Consider the following 21228-nt stretch of genomic DNA (forward strand, 5'->3'; position numbering starts at 1 on the left):
TGATATGGGCAAATGCTTCCCAACAGAGCACTAGTGAGAGATGGAATGTGCGTCTAGAGTGGAGGCCTTCCTGCCTTTGTAGATTGCCGTTGTAGATCGTCCCCCAGGCCTAGAATATGCCCGCTGGCAGCTGCTTTGGAGACAGGCTAGCTTTCTTCAGGCCTACCTTGACTACATGCTCCGACACAAGGCCTACCCTAATCTCATTTTCTAGTCTCTCTCCAACCCAACCTGGGAAATCATTTTGTGCTTATTACATATTTATTTCTAAGTGTTCATGTTGTTTCCCACTCATTCCCACCCCCATCCCCCACTAGAATGTGAGATTCTTGAGGGCAGAGACTTTTATTTTTATATTTGGATCCCCAGCACTGGGGGGCAGCTGGGCAGTGTAGTGGATACAGTGCCAGGCCTGGAGTCAGGAACACCTGAGTTCAAATCTGGAGTCTGAAGCTTAATAGCTGTGTGACCCTGGGCAAATCACTCAACCCTGTTTGCCTCAGTTCCTTATCTGTAAAATGGGAATGCACTGGTGGAAGAAATGGCAAACCACTTCAGTATCTTCACCAAGAAAACCCCAAATGGGGTCATGAAGAGTCAGACATGACTAAAATGACTGAACAACCCCACCACCTAATCTAGTGCCTGGCACTTAGTAGGTGCTTAATAAATGCCTATTGAATTAGTGAATGATGCCCACAAAAATCCCTATCTCAAATTCAAATACCAGCAACGCTGATCCCACGTCAAACCTGCTTTCCTAAGCCACTCAGAAGATCATTGTTCTGCTGCTTCGTAAATACTCAAGAACCCCCAAACTAACAAGCTGACTCCAGCTCTCCTCCCTTTCTTCTTCCTACAGATCCTGCTACATTCATTCATTCACTTATTCACTCACTCGATCATTCATTCAATAAACACTTGTTAAGCACTTACATATGCAAAAGCACTACCTTAAGTGCTTGGGTTACAAAGACAAAAGTGAGCAGTATTTGTCCTTAAAGGATTTTACATTGTAATGGAAAGACTGCAATGTGCACCAAGGTAAACTGAGATGAAATCCACACCAAGTATTTTGAGGGAAAGAGGGAGCCCCCACCTTGGGAAAGGGGGAATTGGGAAGGTGCAGGCTCTCATGGAGGAGGTGGCATTGGAGCTGACCCACAGGCAGCTGGGGATTCTAAGAGGAGGAAGGGAGCCGGGAGCACATTCTAGGCAGGGTCTAATCTACAGGCTGCTATCAGGAAGCTATGAGAAAAGATGAACTTTTTAGCATCATGGGAAAGGGAAGAGAATAAGCTTTTATATACTGCCTATGCCATGCCAAGCCCTGTGCTAAGCACTTCATAAAATCATAGATTTAGAGCTGGAGGGATCATCAGAGACCACTGAATCCAATCCCTTCATTTTATAGATGAGGAGCTGAGGCCCAGGCAGGGGGAGGCATCTGCCCAAGGTCACCCACATAGTAAGGAGGTGGTAGACTTCAGTGTTTTGTTGGTTGGGTGGTCTTCTCCTTGTGGGCACTGCCTACGTCTGCACCCATCACAGTCATCCCATGTGAAGTGCCTTCATGTCCCTCCATCAGTCCTGCGGAGAAGATCCACCTCAGGGCCCTGAGGCCTTCTTCTGGTGAATTAATATTTCATGGAGACCAGGCTTCCCAGCAATAGCCAGGGAGTGACGGTGTCCCACAACATAGGCCTCACCCACCCTCTCTTCTCAATCTGAAGGCTCAGAAGGCTCTCAGATGTGATCTGACTGGTGTGGTGACAATCTGTTTGTGCCCACTCATTCTGTGTAATTCTCATCTATGTCCTCCCATACAGGGAGTCTCGTTCTCACTCATGAGTCAACGTGAAGGTCTGAGGGGGAAAAGGTACCTGAAAACACACTGGCATGTGACCCCAGGTGTGCACACACCTATTCAGCTGTTAGAAAGCATTAAAATCGCATAATAGTCTAAGTGCCTCCAGCAGCCTCACCATCAAGGATAGAGCGTCACATAGGGAAGCAAAGTCTGTCCACGCTGAATTAGAAAGCTGAGGGTCAAAGGTTCAAGCAGAAATCCCAGACTAGGCTTCTGTCCTGAGTCTACTTTCTGGGTGGTTGGTGAAGGGGATGGTCATTGACCCTCTGTGTGGATTCAGTAAGGTCATAGAACTACAACCAGAAGGGCCCTCAGGGACGAATGGGTCCAACCCTCTTATTTTACAGAAGAGGAAACTGAGGCCCAGGAGGTTATGGGACTTGTCAAAGGTGTCAGAAGTGGAATTTGAATCCACATCCTTTGGCTCCAGGGTCAGCTCTTTTCTCATTAAATGCTTTGTAAAGGTTGATGCCATGGGCACTGGAGAGCCAGCTGCTCTTATCAATGGCTCACATTGGTTTGATGCTTTTAGGTTTGCAGAGCACTTTCCTCACAACAACCTTACGTGGCAGGCATCGAAGTATTATCAGTCACCATTCTACCAATGAAGAAACTGGGGCATAGAGATATTACATGACTTGCCCAGGGGTAACGGTTAGTAGGTATCAGAACCAGGCACATAACCCAGATCTCCAGACTCCATGCCCAGGTCTGCCTCTGCTACACCATGTGACCTTCAAGCCACACACCAGGGACAGGAGAACCCAGTGGGGAAGGACCTAGCTCACAGACACCCCAAATTGTTACAAGGTTGCTGCTCTTATGAGGGGCACAGCCAAGGTCAGGGACATCACCACATATGGACCCTAGCAATGTGACATGATCAGTCCTGATGATCCATCTTAGCCTTTCTTTCACTCCATCTCTTTCAATTCAATTCAATGGATGGTTACAGGACATTTACAATGTGCCAAGGACTACACCCAGTGCTACCTGTGTGTGGTTAGCACTAGGGCATATAAGCCATTGCCCTTTCCTTGAACTATTTTGCAGTAGAGGCATATGGTGGACGTAAATGACTCTGGTACAGACGAATGCCACAAGGAAGGGGGGTTTACAAATAATATTTATATTTTGACAGGCTGGTGATTTTATTGGTATTAAGAGCTTCTGGGGAGTAAAGTCTCTTTAACAATGCTGACTGGCATCTGCTCTGAAACGTAGGGTTCTGGAGAGTTCATGGGCCACTGAGGGGTTCCATGACTGGCCCAGGGTCACATGGCCAGCATATGGCAGAAGTAGGACCTGGGCTCACGTCTTCCTCCTGACTCTAGGGCCTCTCTATAAACAACAAGAGTAATAATAACTACCATGTATAGAGTGCTTTCATTTTGTGAAAGTACTTTATGTGGGATGTAGAGAGGAAAGAGTTTTTTTTCTGTTGGTAGAATAAAAGAAGGCTTTGAGGAGGGAGTGGTGCTAGGTATATGTGATGTCCAAAATTGAGGAGACCCTTCTGTAGGAACATGAGGCATCTGGTCTCTGGGCCACCATGACGTGGGACCCTGTACAGAGAAAGACACCTTGGACCATTCTTATGGGCTACAAGGATGAGAGAAGGGGAGGAGAACCAGATGACAAGCACCATGGGTATTGCAGTTATGATAGAAATAGCCTGACCCCTCCTGGTCTTTTCCTTCTATTCATTCCACTGGCTCGCCTCACACAATTTCTTCTCACCAATGATAGGTTTCTTCTACCCAAGAAGCCCCAGCCTGACTCCTAGTAGCTGACCCCCTGAGGAATACCAGCAGAGGTCCCATCATGAGCAGCTGCCACTTGGTTCAGCTGCTGCAGGGGTATCCCAGGAGCTTTCTCCAGGTTCAGGTTCACTCCTTGTCCTTCAGCACCCCTTTCTCCCTACTAGACTACCTGGAGGCATTGCAGGTGGGCCTTGAAAGATGGGTAAGATTTTCGACAAGCAGTGATGGTGGTGGATAGACAAAAACAGTAGCGAAAAGAATCCTTAACACAAGAGAAAACTCCAAGTGGACTCATATGCTCAACTCTGGGATAGGGACTGTAGGCATGCTTATCAACAGATATCATTTGTCAATTAAACTATAGTCAGTAACTAGGGAACGGGGGCCATAAGTAGGAGCAGCAGTAAGGGTAGAGAGCTGGCCTGGAGTTAGAAAGACTTGGGTTCAGTTTCTACCTTACAGACACATTGGTTGTAAGATCCTGGACAATTTGGTCAACGTTCTAGTATCCCTCCAACTCAGTAAGACAATAAGTTTCAGAAGTGTTGACCTGCACTGGTATAGGGTGTTTCCCCATCTGGAGTCCCCTATACCAGTCAAGTGACAGATCCAGTCCCTAGCCCTAGCTCATAACTAGGGTAGACTGACTGGAGTCTTGCCGTATGGAAGGAAGTTAGAAGGGCTGACAGGCTTTCTCTCCAGCCTAGACTAGAACCCAGCCCCTTGACCCAATCTCCATCCCCATCTCCCTATCAGTAGCCAGAGCACCTGGTAGCCTCACCCCAGGAGAGCTTCTCCCCTTGCCCACTTGCCCCAGGTCCCCAACCTAATAATAGGTGGATCTCCGAATCAAACACTTACTCTTGTTGTACTTTATCATCAGTGGGGTCTGCCCCGAAGAGAAGCAGCCTTGGGTTCTTTGTCCTTTCCTGAGATTTCATCAAGCAAAGGGATCATCTCCTGAGCCTCAGCCCACAGTGGGACAGCTCCTCCTCCCCTTTTAGTGAAGTGTGAGTCTGCTACCTTGATGACAAAACATTATCTTCTTGGCTGGCCACTGGCTGGCTCTCACCATGTCACCAAAACTCTAGGAAAGCTACATTCCTACCTTGTCTCAGCCCTTGGCAGAATGAAACTGTTGATCACAGGCCTTTCTTTGATCCTGGCAGAGCTGAGCCCCAAAGAGCAATTAAAAATAGAGTAACGTAATCTAAGCTGCTTAGTGGAAGCTCTGGGAAGGGCGGCAAGCCACGAGAACAGAGGGAAAGCAGAAGAGGAGAGCCTGGTTTTTCCTTTCCCTGGTCATAAGTCAGAATCAGACGAGCTTCTCACATGGAGAGGTGGAAGGAATCGAGGGGGCCATCTAGTCCATCTTTATTTTACAGATGAGGAAACTGAGGCCCTGAGAAGTAAAGGTCACCCAAAGGAAGAATTTGAACCCAGGTCTCCTGACTCCAGGGCCAGTGCACTTTCCATGGTGCCATACTGCTTCTCCAAGAAACACTATGAAGGGTACCAGAGGTATTTCCCATTTGTGTTTATTTGAAAGAGGGTTTGGGGGCTCTGAGAGGTTTTCTATTGCCCTTCTCCAGTTAGTAAAGCAGGACATTAGGCCTCCTAGCCTTGTTGTGGGGAGGAATACCATGTAATAATTGGGTTGTTTCTCTTTTGAAAGAAAAGTAGAGACAAAAAAATGCCCAAATAGAGTCGGGTCTCTCACCTCTGCACAGCAGCCTGGTCATATAGGCTTGCAGTGACCATCTCAGGCCAAAGAGAAAGTTCTCAGGAACAGTTTCCAGGTACAATTCTCCAATGCTCCCCAGTTGGCATGGGCAGCCTAGATATGTTATTGCTCTCCAGGTGGGATGTCCTACTATGCCTACAGCCCTCCCACCCCACCCATGCCCCCACCAAAACAACCTCCCACTCATTAGATATATTCCCCATATACTTTTTTTTTTAGGCAATTGGGGTTAAGTGACTTGCCCAGGGTCACACAGCTCCCATGTACTTTGTAACATACATTCTGTTAGCTCCTGGAGGGCATAGATGGTTTCATTTCCTTTTTTGTGTCTGCAGCACCTATCAGTGCCTGGCCCATAGTGGGCACTTAAGAAATGCTGGTTGATTGAGTGACTGATAGTGGTTTTTAGAATCTTGACAGGAGTCAAAACCAAAGGTGACATCTTCAGGGATGGAACTTTGAGAGAGCCATCAGTTCCCTGCTCTTTCCTCCCTCCCCCAACAAAACATAGCTGGGTCACCTGGACCTCTGTGTCTCCGTTTCTGGAAAAACAAATAAACTTGAGGCTATTTGTAAATATTCAAAGAAACATGATAGCTGACTTCAGAGAAAAAAAACCAGGATGTTTCATGAATCGAAACTCGATGACAATTGTGGTTAGAGTGCTGGGCGTGGAGTCAAGAAGACTCAAATCCGGCTTCATACGTGGAGTGGCTGTGTGACCCTGGGCAAGTTCACCTCTGCCTCAATTTTCTAACGTTTGCTCTGTAAAATGGAGATAACAACAACACCTACCACAGGCTTATCATGAGGATCAGATGGGATAGTATTTGCAAAGTGCTTTGCACAGGGCTTGACTCACAGGAGGCACTATATAAATGTTAGCAATGATGATAATGGTGATGATGAAGAAGAAGGACCGAGGACAGGTTAGACTCTTGCTCAGAGTAGCAACTAGGATAGGATGAACAGGAATTTGTTCCTAGCATAAGGTGACAAATGAAAGGGCGCACTTCTTCTATGGGGAGAAGGCATGCTTCCCATGATAACACCACATCTGACCTCAATGTCCTTCATTAGCTTGCTTAGCACAATCAACCCTGGGCCACACTCTCCTTGTACCTGTCACTGTACTGCCCATCTTAAGGGACCTCCCTTCCTTTCCAACCTCTTTGGGGGTAAAGTTAGACTAGCTTCCTTTAATTCTCAACTAAAATCCTACCGTCTTCAAGAATATATTCCTAACCCCTCTTAACTCTAATGCCTTCCCTCTGCTAATTATTTATCCACTAATTATTTGTTAGTTATCCTGTATATCGCTTGCTTTGTATATATTTTTGTCGTCTCCCACCCCATTAGATTATAAGCTCCCTGAGGGCAAGGACTGTCTTGTGCCTCTTTTTGTATTCCCAACACTTAGCACATTACCCAGCCTGTAGTAGGTACTTAATAAATGTTTTTTTGATTGATTGGACCCTCTCCTAGTGCAATCACATCTGAGATCAGACTGTGCTTCCTGCCCCAGTCCAAAGTGTTGCTAGTTATAGCTCTGAGTCGGCTGCAGACCTACCTAGGGAGGGATCCCTAGGAAGAGGGATTGGGTTTCTGGGTTCATTGGATCTAAAGGCAGAAGGGACCTTGGAGACCATCTATCCCAAACACCCTCATTTTGAAGATGGGGGAACCAAGAGCCCAGCTGACTCACCCAACAGCACGTAGGTATTTAGTAAATTGAGATTTGACCCCAGGGTCTCTGTCTCCAAGCCCAGGTCACCTTCCATACACCCTATTTTTCTTTGGCCTCTTTGAGCACTTACTGGTCAGGTGAGAGCACTGCGGTACACGAACAAAGACTCAACTACTGAGGAGCCAGACGAGAGGCTGCGTTTTTCCTCTTTCGATCCCCCCTTCTCTTCCCCTTCTTCTCGGTACCTGAGTTTCCCCTCAGCAGGTGGGCCTGCCCAACAACTGCTCCAAGAGGGGGATTTTCAGGAATTCAGAATCTAAACCCAAGTCCCCAAGTGGCTGTCAGGAAAGCCACTGTCACCCCTTTAGTGGGCCTGGAAAGCGAGTGTCCCCCACCCTTGGAATGCACTTCCTTCTTAGTGCCACCTTCCAGAATGCCCAAGAACAGCTCAAGTACCAGGAGCCCTTTTCTGATCCCCCCAACTTGGAAATTCAATACAATCAAAATGGGATTCACATGTTCCCCAAATCTTCTGGGGTTTCCCATTTCTATTGTTAGCACCAGCATCTTTCCAGTCACTTAGCTTCTCAGACTGGGAATCATCATTAACTTTCCCCTCTCCTTCATGCCCCAAATCCAATCTTCTGTCAAGTCCTGTGGATTCTACCTCCATGACATCTCTCCCATCTGCTCCCATCTGTCTACTCAACAATCCTCTACTTGAGTCCAGGACCTCATCACCTGTTGCTTGGATTATTGCAGTAGACTCTTAATTAGTTTTCCTGTCTTCATATCTTGCCCCTTTCTATTCCCTCCTCCACAAGCTGCCAAAATGACATTCCTAACATACAGAGCCGATGAGGCCTTTCATCTCTCCCCATTGCCTCTAGGATAAAATGGGACATCCTCAGCCTGGCAGTGAAAGCCCTCCCCCGTCTGGCTCCACTTCCTCTGCAATCTTATTTCATATTACTTCCCCTCTCCCGTATCCAAATTGGCCTGCTCACTGCTCCTTCTAGATGACATCCATTGTCCCACCTCCATCCCTTTGTCCAAGTGGTCTTGGGAGCCTGGAATGTGGTCCCTCCTTACCACGGCCTCACCAACTCTCATATTTCTCCCAGTGCAACTCAGATGTGCTCTTCCTCATGGAGCCTTTCCTGATCCCTCCAGTGATTATCAGCCTTTCCCTCCTGAAATTACTTTGTATTTCCTTAGCTGTACAGACACTGTAACACTCCCCTGACTTCTTAAGGGTAGGCTCATTTTGGTTTTGGTTTTGTGTCCTTGAAACTTAATACATGTTTTTTCCCAGTTAATTAATTTTTCGCTTTCAACACTCACTTTTATAGGATTTTTAATTCTAAATTTTCCCCCTCACCCCTCCTTAAGACGGCCTGCAATCTGATATAGGCTATATATGTACAATCACATTAAATATATTTCCACATTAGTCATTAATACATGTTGAACTAAATGTGTGACATATTACACGGAGGGTGACTAGATAGAACAAAAGCGCAGAAGAAATGACAGTTGGGATTCACGTGAGCAGGTCTGGACCACACGTGATCCAAAGCCTTCCTGCACATTAATCTCAAAATGTCCATCAAACCAGGGCTTCTGAGCTTGCTGGGTTTCTCTAAAGCTTTTCTCTCCTTGGTCCCTGGGGAAGGTAGTGGGACCTAGGGTTTAGAGGAGTGCGATGGATAGAGAAGAAACACAGAGAGATGTTCTAAACCCTGAGCAGGGTCACACGAATCCTTATTTGAGAACATCTGGGTGGGTTTCTTCTCCTTGGCTCTGGAAAGAGACACTAGCCCTTTAAATAAACTGGTGTTCTGCTGCAATCAGAGATGTGGGCATGAAGGCAGAGGCCTCCTAGAAGCCCTGCTTAGAACAATTATTCAATCTTTTCTCCTGAAGGGCCTCCGCATTGCAGCTGTCCTGTGTGTGTGTGTGTGTGTGTGTATGTGTGCACGCATGCGTGTGTGCGTATGTGCGTGTGCTGTTAGCAATGCCCTAGTTTGTGAGCTACTGCAGTCCCCCAGCCCCTCCTCTCTCCCTCCCTCTCTTCTGTGTCTCTCCCCCCCTCTCTTTCTCTCCCTCTCTCTCCTCTCTCAGCCTCTGTCTCTATCTCAGCCTCTCTCTCTCTCTCTCTCTCTCCCCCTCTTTCTCTCTCTCTCTCCTCTCTCTCAGCCTCTCTCTCTCTCCCAACCTCTCTCTTTTCTCTCTCTCTCTCCTCTCTCTCTTCCCTCTCTCCGTCTCTCTCTCTGTCTCTCTTCCTTTCTGTCTGTCTGTCTCTGTCCCTCTCCTCTCTCTGTCTCTGCGTCTCTGTCTCCCCTCCCCCTCCCCATTATCACATCACACACATTCCACTTCATAACGAGCTCTAATTGAGAATCTGCCCACTAACGGTCAGCCTGGGCTGATATAAGGGCCAAAGAAATGGGGTAGGAGAGCGGGAGGGGGCGTGGCCTGGCATCGCCGTGGCTGGTCCACTGATAGCAACTTCCTTGGGGACAAAGTTCACAGCTGGGCCAAATGAGCTGGGAAGCCCTTCTCCTCCTCCTTTGCTCCCTCAGTGTGGCTAGTCGCAGCAGCCTCTTAGTAAAAAGGCTCCCTAGCTGGAGCTCACCCCTTGAGGGGCGTAGACATCACCACCGGCAGACACTGCAGGCTGCGTTCTCTTGGTCCACAGAGAGATGATAAATGGGCACCAGCTTTAGGCCTCTGTACACTCATATCAGAGGCAACCCATGGGCACCATTCCCCATCTGTGTGTGGACGGCGGTATGCGTGCATGCATACATGTAAGGGGCATGTGATTATAGGTGTGCACATGTACATGCATGATGACTGTAGTATGCACGTGATCATGTACATGATTTGGCATGTGCATAAGCATAGACACGTGCTGTGCATTTCTAGGTAGACACACGTACCTAGAATGTATGTATAGCTGTAGGTGCGTGACGTACATTTTTGGACATATGCATGCAATCCTATGCGTGTGTGATTATGTGCACACATATGTATAAGTATGCATACTTACTGTCACTTTGCTACACACGTGTGCACACATGTATGTGCACGGTTAAATGTGTTGACACATTCCTATGTGTACGCAAGCATGATTGCACAAAGTGTGACTGCCTGTACACAGACTGCATGATTGTAAATGAATATGTATGCACACGTGGGTATTGCATATATGTATGAGACAGCTTAGGGGAGTGGAAAGACAGGGGGTCTTGGAGTCACGAAGACTTGGGTTCGAGTCTTGCCCTGATATATGCCAGTTATGCGGCATAGGCAGGGTTCTCAGCCTCTTTGTGCTCCCAGCAAGTCTCTCTGATTAGAAGTTGCAGATAACTTGTTGATCTATCCATATTATGGACGGAGGCTCCACACTGGGAATGCTCTGAACATTGAAATCATGGGATTAAAATGTATATAATGTGTATGGTTGCAGACAGGCATGTATGTGTATCTGTATGCATAGCTGTATACACTATGCATACACTATGATTATGCATATATGCATGGATCTATGCTTTGTGTGTGTTTGCATATGATTGTATCCGTGTGAATTGTACATAAGTATATATGAAGTGTATTTATGTATCCTCCTGAGTTCAAATCCCACCTCAGATACCTATTAACCGTGTGACCTTGGGCAAGTCATTTAACCCTGTTTGCCTCAGTTTCCTTATCTGTAAAAGAATGTCTGTCAAATAATGACACTTTAGAAAAAAAAATAGAGAAGGAAATGGCGAACCACTCCAGTATCTTTGCCAAGAAAACCTCAAATGGGGTCATGGAGAGTCAGACATGACTGACTAAACAACAACATGGTACTATGTATGTATGTATGTATGATTGCATGTTGAGTATGTATGTATGTCTATGTTCAGAAGGAACTTTGGCACCAGGCCTCAGTAGCAAAATGAGCAAGCCTCTTTATTAACACCAGGAAGGTGGGTGGGGGAGGGAGGATGTGGAAGGGAAGATATGGATTGAGGTATGAGAAGGGGAAACCACAGAGAGGATGGCTCTACTTCTATAACCATTCATTCTATTTTCAAGATTCCCACCAAGGGATTTGCTCAGAGAAAGAATTCTCCCTCTTGCCCTCTCCCCAATTCACCTGCTAGTCTTTTCTTTTCTCCTCTGAGAGGGAATCACTCATCTCCCTCCTCACCTCCTCTGCCCACAGAACACCAACGAGAACCTGTCCCCCTTGATTGTAAGCCCTCGGTAAACAATGCATCAGTGATTGATGTGAGATACAGCAAGACCCAGGCCCTGTTCTTTAAACCTACTCCTTTCCCTCCCAAAAGTCTTCTCTGATCTCTCATCATGTCCCTTCAGCACCCAGGAACTCAGCGTGCATGGCACAGAACGTGACTATAAAGACATGTCCAGATGCAGCTTGTGGAACAAATGCGTTTTTTGATATGTTGCTTTTTACAGCTCTCTTACGTATTAACTGCTCTGCACCTCAGTTTCCCCATCTGTAAAAGGAAGCTGCCAGCTTGAATCCTCTCTATGGTGCCTTCTAGTTCTAATATTCTATGATTCTTTGTCCTGTCTCCCTAACTGGATTATAATTAAGCTCCCTGAGGGCAGGAACCAGCACAGTCTATTTCTTTAGACTGTGAGCCCTTGAGAGCAGATGCTGGTTTTTATGGGTTTTGTTTTGCCTTTCTTTGTATCAGCACAATGCCTGGAGTGTGATAGGCACTTAACACATGCCTGTTAACTTGATTTGACATCAGGATCTCCTGACATCACCCAGCATAGAGTTTGATACACAGCAGACTACAGAGTCACACGTTTCTAGCTAGAAGGGATTCCAGAGGCAGTCTCATGTAAGCTCTCCATTTCATAGTTGAGGAAACTGAGCTCCAGAGAAGTTTGCCCAAGGTCACCCAGGTAATAAGTAGAAAAATTGGGCTTTGGATCCAGGTCCTCTGATCTCTAGGGCAGCTTGGTGGCACAGTGGATAGTGCATTGGGCCTGGAATCAGGAAGACCTGAGTTCAAATACTTACTAGCTGTGTGACCCTGGGCAAGTCACTTCACCCTGTTTTTCTCAGTTTCCCCATCTGTCAAAAGAGCTGGAGAAGGAAATGGCAAACCACTCTAGTATCTTTGCCAAAAGAAAACCCCAAAATGGGGTCATGAAGAGTTGGACAGAACTGAACAACAACTTCTGATCTCTGATCTTCCTCAAGTGCAGATCCCTTTACCTTCTGGATCAAATGTTAACTTTTGTATTTTATTGACCTGGACCTTTCCTACCTTTCTGGTGGTCTCACACTTGACTCTTCTCCAGGCACTGTGTGGTCCAGCGACACCGACCTCCTTCTACGTCTTCCCACAAGACACCCCATCTCCAGACTCAGTGCTTTTCCCCTGGCTCTCTGTCCTTTGTGCCTGCAATGCTCGTGCTCTCCCCCTCCCCCACCTGGCTTTCCTGGCTTCCTGCAGCTCAAATCTCACCTTTTCCTGCCTCCCTCCTCCCAATAGTGCCTTCTCCACATATCTTGTATGTACTTGGTAGCTTTTGTGCTGTTTCCCCAGTTATAAAGTGGACTCCAGGAGGACAGGGCTTGTGGTTTTGTATCTTTGGTGCTTAATATGGCGACCGGCACAGAGTAAGTTCTTTAAAAAATACTTGTTGATTATTAGCTGACTGACTCCAAAACTGATACTCCCCTGTGTATCGATGCCTCAATCATCAGAACTGATCACTTGACTCGTGGTCTCTACATGGTGGGGGGGGGGGTCCCTTCCAGAAGATCTCCCATGTTTTCCCTGGCTGATTTCCAAAGCTGTCTGTGCCACCTTGTCTCCTCCTCTTGACTAACGGTGGTTCCCAGCAGGGATGGGAGCCATGGTTTACCAGCCTCCTCTCTCCCCAGTCAGCCCTCCATTTGTTCACTCCCTTTCTTTCTTTGAGGGTATCCAGAAGACTAGGGGGGAGAAATAGGATGTATAGGGTTACAAAGAAAACTGATGATATTGAAATGAGAATGTAGTATTTTCCCCATCCAACTTCATGACTGGAAGGGACCTCAAACTCCATCTGTACAAGCCCCTTCACTTTCTAGATGAGGAATCTGAGATCTAAGGTAGTTGATTAAAACTAGCCTTAGGCCAAGACCTGCCCACCCACCCCTCTAATCTCAAGGGTACATTTGATGAGGCAGCAGGGCCTTGAATGAATCCTCGAATGGTGGGGGAACTGGTACAATCTCTTTCCTGTCAGCACCGACCCCAGTCAAGCCCCCTCCAATGATCAATCTTGTGGCTTCAAGCAAGGAGTTTCTCACCACATGTACACTGTATGAAATTCATGAAGAAAGGAAGAGAATATTTTGCTCATTGGAAGAGATGTAAAGAAGAGGTACACACCCTCAGCCATGGTCTGAAACTTCATCGATTCAATGATGCCTTTAAGATAAAACTTAAACTTCTCAGCTGGCTCTAGACCAGCATTCGAGGCTAACTGTGGGTCACCCTCCTTCCTGCGCTCTACATTCCAGGTAAACTGGACTACCTGTTGTTTCCTGGACTAGGCACCTCATTTCCCATCTCATTATGTTTGCACAGGTGGTGTCCTCCTGCCTGGAATGCACTCCCTCCTCTTAGAACTCCTAGCTTCTTCAGAGGCTCAGCTCAGATACCATCTCCTATGGGAAGCTGTTCCTGATCCCCTTAGTTGGAACTGCTTGCTCCCTCTTTAAATGAGCATGCTTATGTTTTTCTTTTTACATGATGCATCACTGCAAGAGAAAACTAATTCTTTGAGGGCAGACACTTTTTTGTTTTCATCTTTGTATTATCTCTCTGGCCCAGAGCCTGGCATGCAGTTGGCACTAAATGATTTCTTGTTGGTTTGGCCTCAACATAAAAACCCATCAGTTAATCAGTCAACTAGCATTTATTAAGCATCTACTGTATGCCAGGCACTGTGCTAAGCACTGGATACAAAGAAAGGCAAAAGACAGTCCCTGCTCTCAAGGAGGTCCCAGTCTAATGGAAGAGCTCACCATCACAGACTGGGTCATAGAAGACACCCAGTGGTCATCAGGCAGCATGTGAAAGGCCATTCATAGCACTCTAGAACAACTGTTTAAACGTCCTTTGAAAATGATATTCCTGACCTCTCCATTGGATATCTGTAGGGTTGGTGTTATTTCCTTAGTGCTGGAGAAGGGCCCATGTCAGGCCATCTTTATGCTCTTTCCCTAGGATCAGGGGTGTGTCTGGGAATTAGCATTCAGGATGTAGGCCCAAATGACTTCTTGGAGGAAGCTTCATTCTTAGGAAATGAGTTGAGACCTTGGCATCATTAGACCACACTTGAATTCACCAATATAACAAAATAATCTAGGCTATTGAAGGATTGGGGCAAACAAACCCAGGAGGATGATGGACTTCATTGAGAACAGTAATAATAACTGGCCTTTGGAGCGCACTTCACAGTGTGCAAAGCACTCTACATGTGCCATGTCATTGGCACCCATAAACAACCTTGGGAAATATCATTATCCTGGCACTTAGTAGGCACAGAAATGCTGACCTGTCCAGGGTCAGACAGTGAGGAAACACCAGAGGGAGCACATGGACTGAAGTTTTCTTGATGCCAAAGCCAGCTCTCTGGCCCTACTGCTTCTCTATGAGAAGCATGTTGATGTTTGCCTTCCTCATGGTACCCATTTTAATCAAGTGCTAATCCATTTCCATGTCAGCTAGGTGGCACAGTGGCTACAGCACCAGGCCTTGAGTCAGGAAGACCTGAATTCAAATCCAGCCTCAGACATTTACTAGCTGTGTGACCTTGGGCAAGTCGCTTAACTCTGTTTGCCTCAGTTTCCTTATCTGTAAAATGAGCTGGAGAAGGAAAAGGCAAACCACTCCAGTGTCTCTACCAAGAAGACCCCAAATGGGGTCACAGAGAGTCAGACATGACTGAAATGACTGAACAACAACAACCCTTCTCCATTTCCCAGGCACCAGTTCCAGTGGGTGTCCTTTCTCACAGTTTCAGTGCAGAATGGAACTCACAAAAGGAAGAATCCCTCTTTGTACAAAAATATAGAATCAGAGTTGGAGAGCTGGAAGGGTTCTTGGTGGCCACATAGCCCAATCTATAACCAAAAGCAATCCCTACGATAGCATACATGACAAGAAATCATCTAGCCATGCGGGCAGCCAGATGGCGCAGTGGATAAAGCTCCGGCCTTGAAGTCAGGAGGACCTGAGTTCAAATCCGTCCTCAGACACATGACACGTACTAGCTGTGTGACTCTAGGCAAGTCACTTAACCCTGATTGCCTCACCAAAAAAGCAAAGGAAAAAAAGAAATCATCTGGACTCTGTAGGCTTGAAGACTTCTGGGGAGGGGGCACCCTCCACACCTGGGAGCAGTTCCCATCCACTTGGAGACAGCTCTCCTGGGTCGAGTTTTTCCTGACATTGAGCTGACCTTGGCCTCTGTATAACCTCTGACTTGTAAAGCCAAAGAGAACAAGTCTGGTCCTCCTTTTCTATGATGTTTCTTTTCTATGATGTTCCTTGAACAAGGTTCTCCTATTCACACCCCTCCCCACACCTCTCCAGGCTAAACATCCACAGTTCCTTCGACTGATCCTATGACATGTACGACATGATCTTGGCACCTTATGCCCATCCTGGCTTCCTTTGTCTGGTTTCTCTTCAACTTATCACTAGCCTTCTTAAACCGTGGCACCCAGAACTGGACACAACACTCTAGAGGAGATTTGACAAGGACCGAGTATACCTTGACTGCCACCTGATTCCTAGAAGTGATGCCTCTCTCCATGCAGCCCAAGATGGCGGCAGTCCCTTTGACTGTCCCATCTCACGCTGACTCAGACTGAACTTGAAGCTTAGTAAAACCACCAGATCTTTTCCAGGCAAATCATGCCTTCCACATCTTGCCCTTGGGAAGCTGATTTTTTTTTTGTACCTGTATATAAAACTATGTTTGTCTTTATTGTACTTCATCTCAGTAGAGAAAACCCGATGTCCCAGAGCAGGCGTTCTTCACATTTTTTGTGTCTTAGGTTCCTTTGGCAGTCTGGTGAAACGTGTGGGTTCATTCTTATGGGAGGGGAACAAACAATTATGAAGCACCTACTATGTGCCAGGGACTGTGCTAATTGTTTAGATGCATAAAATAAAATACATAGGATTACAAGGAAAAACAATTATATTGAAATATAGTTATCATAATATATATACTCATCTATACACATACAAATATATGTGTATATGTGTGTTTATATATCTATATCTATATATCTATATCTATATCTATATATAGATATATATATGCAAAAGTTAAGATCCCCTGCCTTATCTTACAGCCTGGCAAGATCTTTTCATATCCTGTCAATCCAGTGCTAATTGTCCTTCACAGCCTGGTGTCATTGGCAAACTCAATGAGCATGACATCGAAGTCCTTATCCAAGTCACTGACAAAAATGATCCACAGCACAGTCCCTGGGCACTCCACTGGAGATTTCTTGCCACGTGGACAAGGAATGATTAATGACCACCCTCTGACTCTGGCTATCCAACCAGTTCTGAATCTGTCTAATTATATTACCATCTCGGCCATATCTCTCCATATTCTCCACAAGAATAGAATGAGAAACATTGTCAAAAACTTTGCTAAAATTGAGGTAGAGCCTATATCCAGCACTTCCTTCACCTGCCAGATTAGTAATTCTAATTAATATTCCTGGAAAAAGGAAATGAGTTTTGTTTGGTATGTTCGATTCTGGGTGAAGCCATGCTAATTCCTTGTGATCCTTGTTTCCCTTTCCAGATGTTCACCAACCATCCCTCTAAAGAGCCATTCTAGAACTTCCCAAGGCAGAGAAGTCAAGCCCACTGGTCTCTAATTTCAGCTCAAAGGTGTCTTTTCTCTCCTGCTTTCCCTGCCCTTTTCCTCCACCATGAATTTGGATTCCAGGACTGTCTCATAGAAAGAGAAGATGGGAACAAAGCCCCAGCTTCTGGCTACCTTCAGTTTTCTTTCAAGTTGCTTCTTAGGAGGATGAAATAATAGAAAAATGGAATCTGGATGGGTGTCTAAGCTTTGAGGGTGGGGAAGGAGACTTCTGGAGGTTAAAGGGGAAAGAAATTCTGGGAAAGGTGACTTGGGGAGACTGCAGGTCGTAGGACTTGGAGTTGGAAAGTATCTTAAAGGGAGCCCAATGTAGATGAGGAAAAACATGAGGCCTAGAGAGAGGGGCTCCCTGGCATACAGTCAGTCAGTAGCAGAGCTGGGTCCTTCTCCTTGGAAGGCTTCCAAGGCAATTCTGAGGAGTCAAAATCCCATCTTGTCAGTTGGAGGGAAAATTTCACAAATATTCCCTCTGATCTTAGTTGAAATATGGCCTTGAGGAAAGGCTGTTGGGAGCTCCTGCAAGGAGGCCGGTTGATGGCATAGCAACCTGACCAAGCCAGAGCCAGAGCCTGACTGGATCAGACCCATTCTTTAGTCTGCTCTGAGTCCAAGTCAACATCAGCCACCCATTGTCCTAAATCTGACTGACCTAACACATAGCGGAGTTGCAGGAGTAGAAGGGACCAATCCCCTTTATGGTCTGTGAATTTTAATCACCAACCTTGATGGCCAGGAATGACTAAATTCAGAGCTTGATGGGATACCAGAGACCAGCTAGTCCAATATTCTCATTTTACAAATGAAGAAACTGAGGCTCGAGAAGTTTAAGTTTGCTTAGGTAGTAAGCACTAGAGGTGAGATTTGTACCTAGGTCTCCTGACTCTGAAGCCAACCTTCTTTCCACCATACTCTACTAATCCCCTTTCTTTTCTCCCCAAAGGGATGGGAGTTGGGAAAGCAATTCAGCCTGACTCCCGCTGGAGTCCCAGTGCTATCAGGACACAGAGTCCTCGGAGGATGTGCTATGGAATGCCTAGCTCAGGGGTGAGCAGAAACTTCACCTCCCCCCAGCTTTTACCTGAAGAGAAGGCCTCAGCCTCTGCCAAATGGCCAGCATCACTGCAGATGAAGCCTTGCATTTTTAATGAAACAGTAAGCCTAGGTTGCTCCTGACCATCATGCATCTCTCGCTATTAACCTAAAGCACCGTCTTCATGAATCTTCCCCTCATAGCACTTTCACAATTGAGTTTGTATTCTGCTCTATCACCAGATAGAAGGGCCAGAGCCTTTTCCTTCCCAAGTTTTCTGGGTAGGCTTTTGCTCCCTGTGAAAGCTCTAAGTGTCTAAGTGTCTAAGACGGGTCCCCCCATTGGTCCTGGCATCTTCTAATCTGACCTAGCTTCAGAGAAGTCCCCAAGGTCACCCGGGTAGAAGTGGAGATTCCAGAGGACTCCCCTGCTTTCCTGCCCCTGGCAGCTTCCGTCAGTGAAATGGAATCCCTCCCACGGGGCCTCGGGTCAGCTCTGTCTATGGTTCCTCTCTCAGAGGAGCACACTTAGATCTGTGCTGGCCTCTCTCCAACACTGGCCAGCGCTGAGGCTCATGGGCCTTCAGAGTACTGGGCACTGAGTCACCTCTGTCCTTGGCTCTAGAGAGCTCCCTGCTGCAGGAGGCTGGGGACCTTGGTGCCTGTAGTCACCAAACTCAGAAATTCATTGAGTGAGGCAGGTTCATGGGTAGGCCCAGTGGGAGTTTGGGACTGGGGTAGAGAGGACCTCAGAGGGAGAAAGCCTCGGGGGGATTAGTCAGTGCTACAATAATAAAAATGATAACAGCAATAGCAGCAGCAACAAGAGAAGTATCCCATATAATACAATAGAACACTGATCTGGGAATCAGAGGACCTGAGTTCAAGTCTTACCTTTGCCATAAGTACCTGTGTAACCTTGGACAAGTCATTTCACTTTGCTGGGCCTCAGTTTCCTCATCGATAAAAAGAACGGGCTGGACTAGAGTGTTTGGTGTTCCTTCCCATTCTAAATCAATGACTCTTAGAGCTCTCATTTTTCCAGCACTTTCAGACTGACAAAGCATTTTCCTTCCCATCACTGGGAGGATCATAAGAGCACAGATTTAGACTTGGGAGGGATATCAGATGCCACCTAATCCAGCCCCATCAAATTAGGAAGGGTGAGTATTACTATCCCTGTTCTACAGACCATAAGATCACAGGCCTCAGGTGTTTTCTAATCCAACCCTCTCATTTTCCAAATGAGGAAATTGAGGCTAACTGAGGTCATGCAGTAGGGAGCCATCAGAGTCAAAACTTGAACTCAGGTCTTCTGATTCCAAGACCAATATTTTGTCCATCACACCATGCTGCCATCGTAGCAAAGTATCCAAGGGTTCCCATCTGGCTGGGAGTGGGTCAGGGCCATTGCAAGATCTGTGGCATGTACACATTCATATGTCTTTGGTTTAGCTCTATACCCCTTGCTCTGGGGCCCAACTGGGTCTGGCTCTGATTGGCAAGTGCCTCATGTGGTCCATTGTATCTAGGCTGGCACCAACCACGCCTCACTTTACTCCCTGTATATCTCACCAGTTGCCTGGCTGACCCGCTCATATCCTCACTTCCTGATTTCCAGTTCTGGAAACATAATCCAATCAACACTGCCATTGCTACTGGAAAAGATGTACCAATCTACTTCTCTGCGGTTCCACTCGCTATTCTTGCTACTTTCCAAATTAAAAAACCTCTCCTTGGCCATCACTCCCCACAAAGTGCTGAATTTTCCTATTAGAATGTAAGCTTCTTGAGGACAGAGACACAGTTTGCTTTTGTATTTGTATTCCTGGGACTTAGCATAGCACAGCACTTGGCAAGAAGCAAACACTTAATAAATCCATCCGACCATATATCTATTTCCCCTTCCAATCTCCCAACACACACATAAGTATCTTTGGCAGCTCAGTAACCTCTTGGAATATGGGTAGGAGCATACCCGGAGCAATGGGTCATTATGTCACTGCTCCTGGATGTATTACATCAGGCCTTCCCTTGGGATAGTTAAGACACAATAATAATAATAATAATAATAATAATAATAATAATAATAATAATAATAATAATAATGATAATGATAGCTAGCATTTATACCACTGTAAGGTTTACAAAGAACTTTACAAATATTATTTCCTTCTATTCTCACAATAACCCAGTGAGGTAGGTGCTATTTTTACCTCCTTTTTACAGATGGCAAAACTGAGGCAGACAGAGTGACTTGCCCAGGGTCATCCAGTTAGTAAATTTTTGATTTGGGATTTGGATTCAGGTCTTCCTGACTCCAAGGCCAGTGCTCTAGCCCCTGAGTCATCCACACACACAAAGGCCTATCACTTTCTGAATTACCACCCTGGGAAATTGGGATATGGTTCTCTTTCCTAAGAGGCACTGTGCTTGACAGAATGACTCCTACAAACCCTTGGGAACAGTACAAATAGGAAACAGTGCTCAGTGAGACATTATTCATTTGTGGGGGGGGGTGTCTGTTTTTCTAAGGAGGGGACACTGTGTAATTCCTAGGGAAATCACTCTTGACCAGACTCCACTGAATAGACAAGACAGCATAGAGAATGAGAGCTCCTGGTTTTCTTTTAGGATCCTTTCCTACTCAGCATCAAGTAAAAGACTTCTCTTTGATTTTTAAAGCGGTTCAGAAAGTGTCCCCAACCCTGGACCCCAACACCTTTCCATCCTTTCTGCCTACTGCTCCCCTTCACCACTCCACAGTCTGGCTAAGCAGGGCTTGTCACCACCCACTTTTTCGTCTTTATTTCCCTATTACCTAGCACAGTGCCAGGCACATACTAGGTATTCAATAAATGTTTGTTGATTGATTGATTAATTGTCCCAAGATCACTTGTCACAATTCCAGTGTCTGGGATTCCCTGCCTCCTGGCCTCCCTGGCTTTCTTCAAGTCCCAGCTAAAATCCCATCTTCTACAAGACGCCTTTCTCAATCCCCCTTAATGCAAGAGACTTCTGTCTGTCATCTCCAGTTTCTCCTGTCTATATAGTAGTTGTATATATTTGCTTGCATGTTGTCTCTGCCATTAGATTGTGAGTTATTTGAGAGTGGGGTCTATTTTTTTTTTTTTTTTTTTTTTTGCCTTTCTTTGTATCCGCAGAGCTTAGCGTGGTGCCTGGC

At 46.2% G+C, this 21228-nt stretch overlaps 1 protein-coding gene across 1 annotated transcript in view; it reads right to left on the bottom strand.

Annotated features, from left to right (window-relative positions):
* The window catches only part of CAMTA1 (calmodulin binding transcription activator 1), a 1293563-nt gene that overhangs the window by 85529 nt on the left and 1186806 nt on the right, over nt 1–21228 (bottom strand). The gene's annotated exons all lie outside the window — the stretch shown is intronic.

The sequence above is a fragment of the Vombatus ursinus genome, unplaced genomic scaffold (genome assembly GCF_900497805.2).
Source record: "Vombatus ursinus unplaced genomic scaffold, bare-nosed wombat genome assembly UNPS02014932.1, whole genome shotgun sequence".
In the NCBI taxonomy this organism is placed as follows: domain Eukaryota; kingdom Metazoa; phylum Chordata; class Mammalia; order Diprotodontia; family Vombatidae; genus Vombatus; species Vombatus ursinus.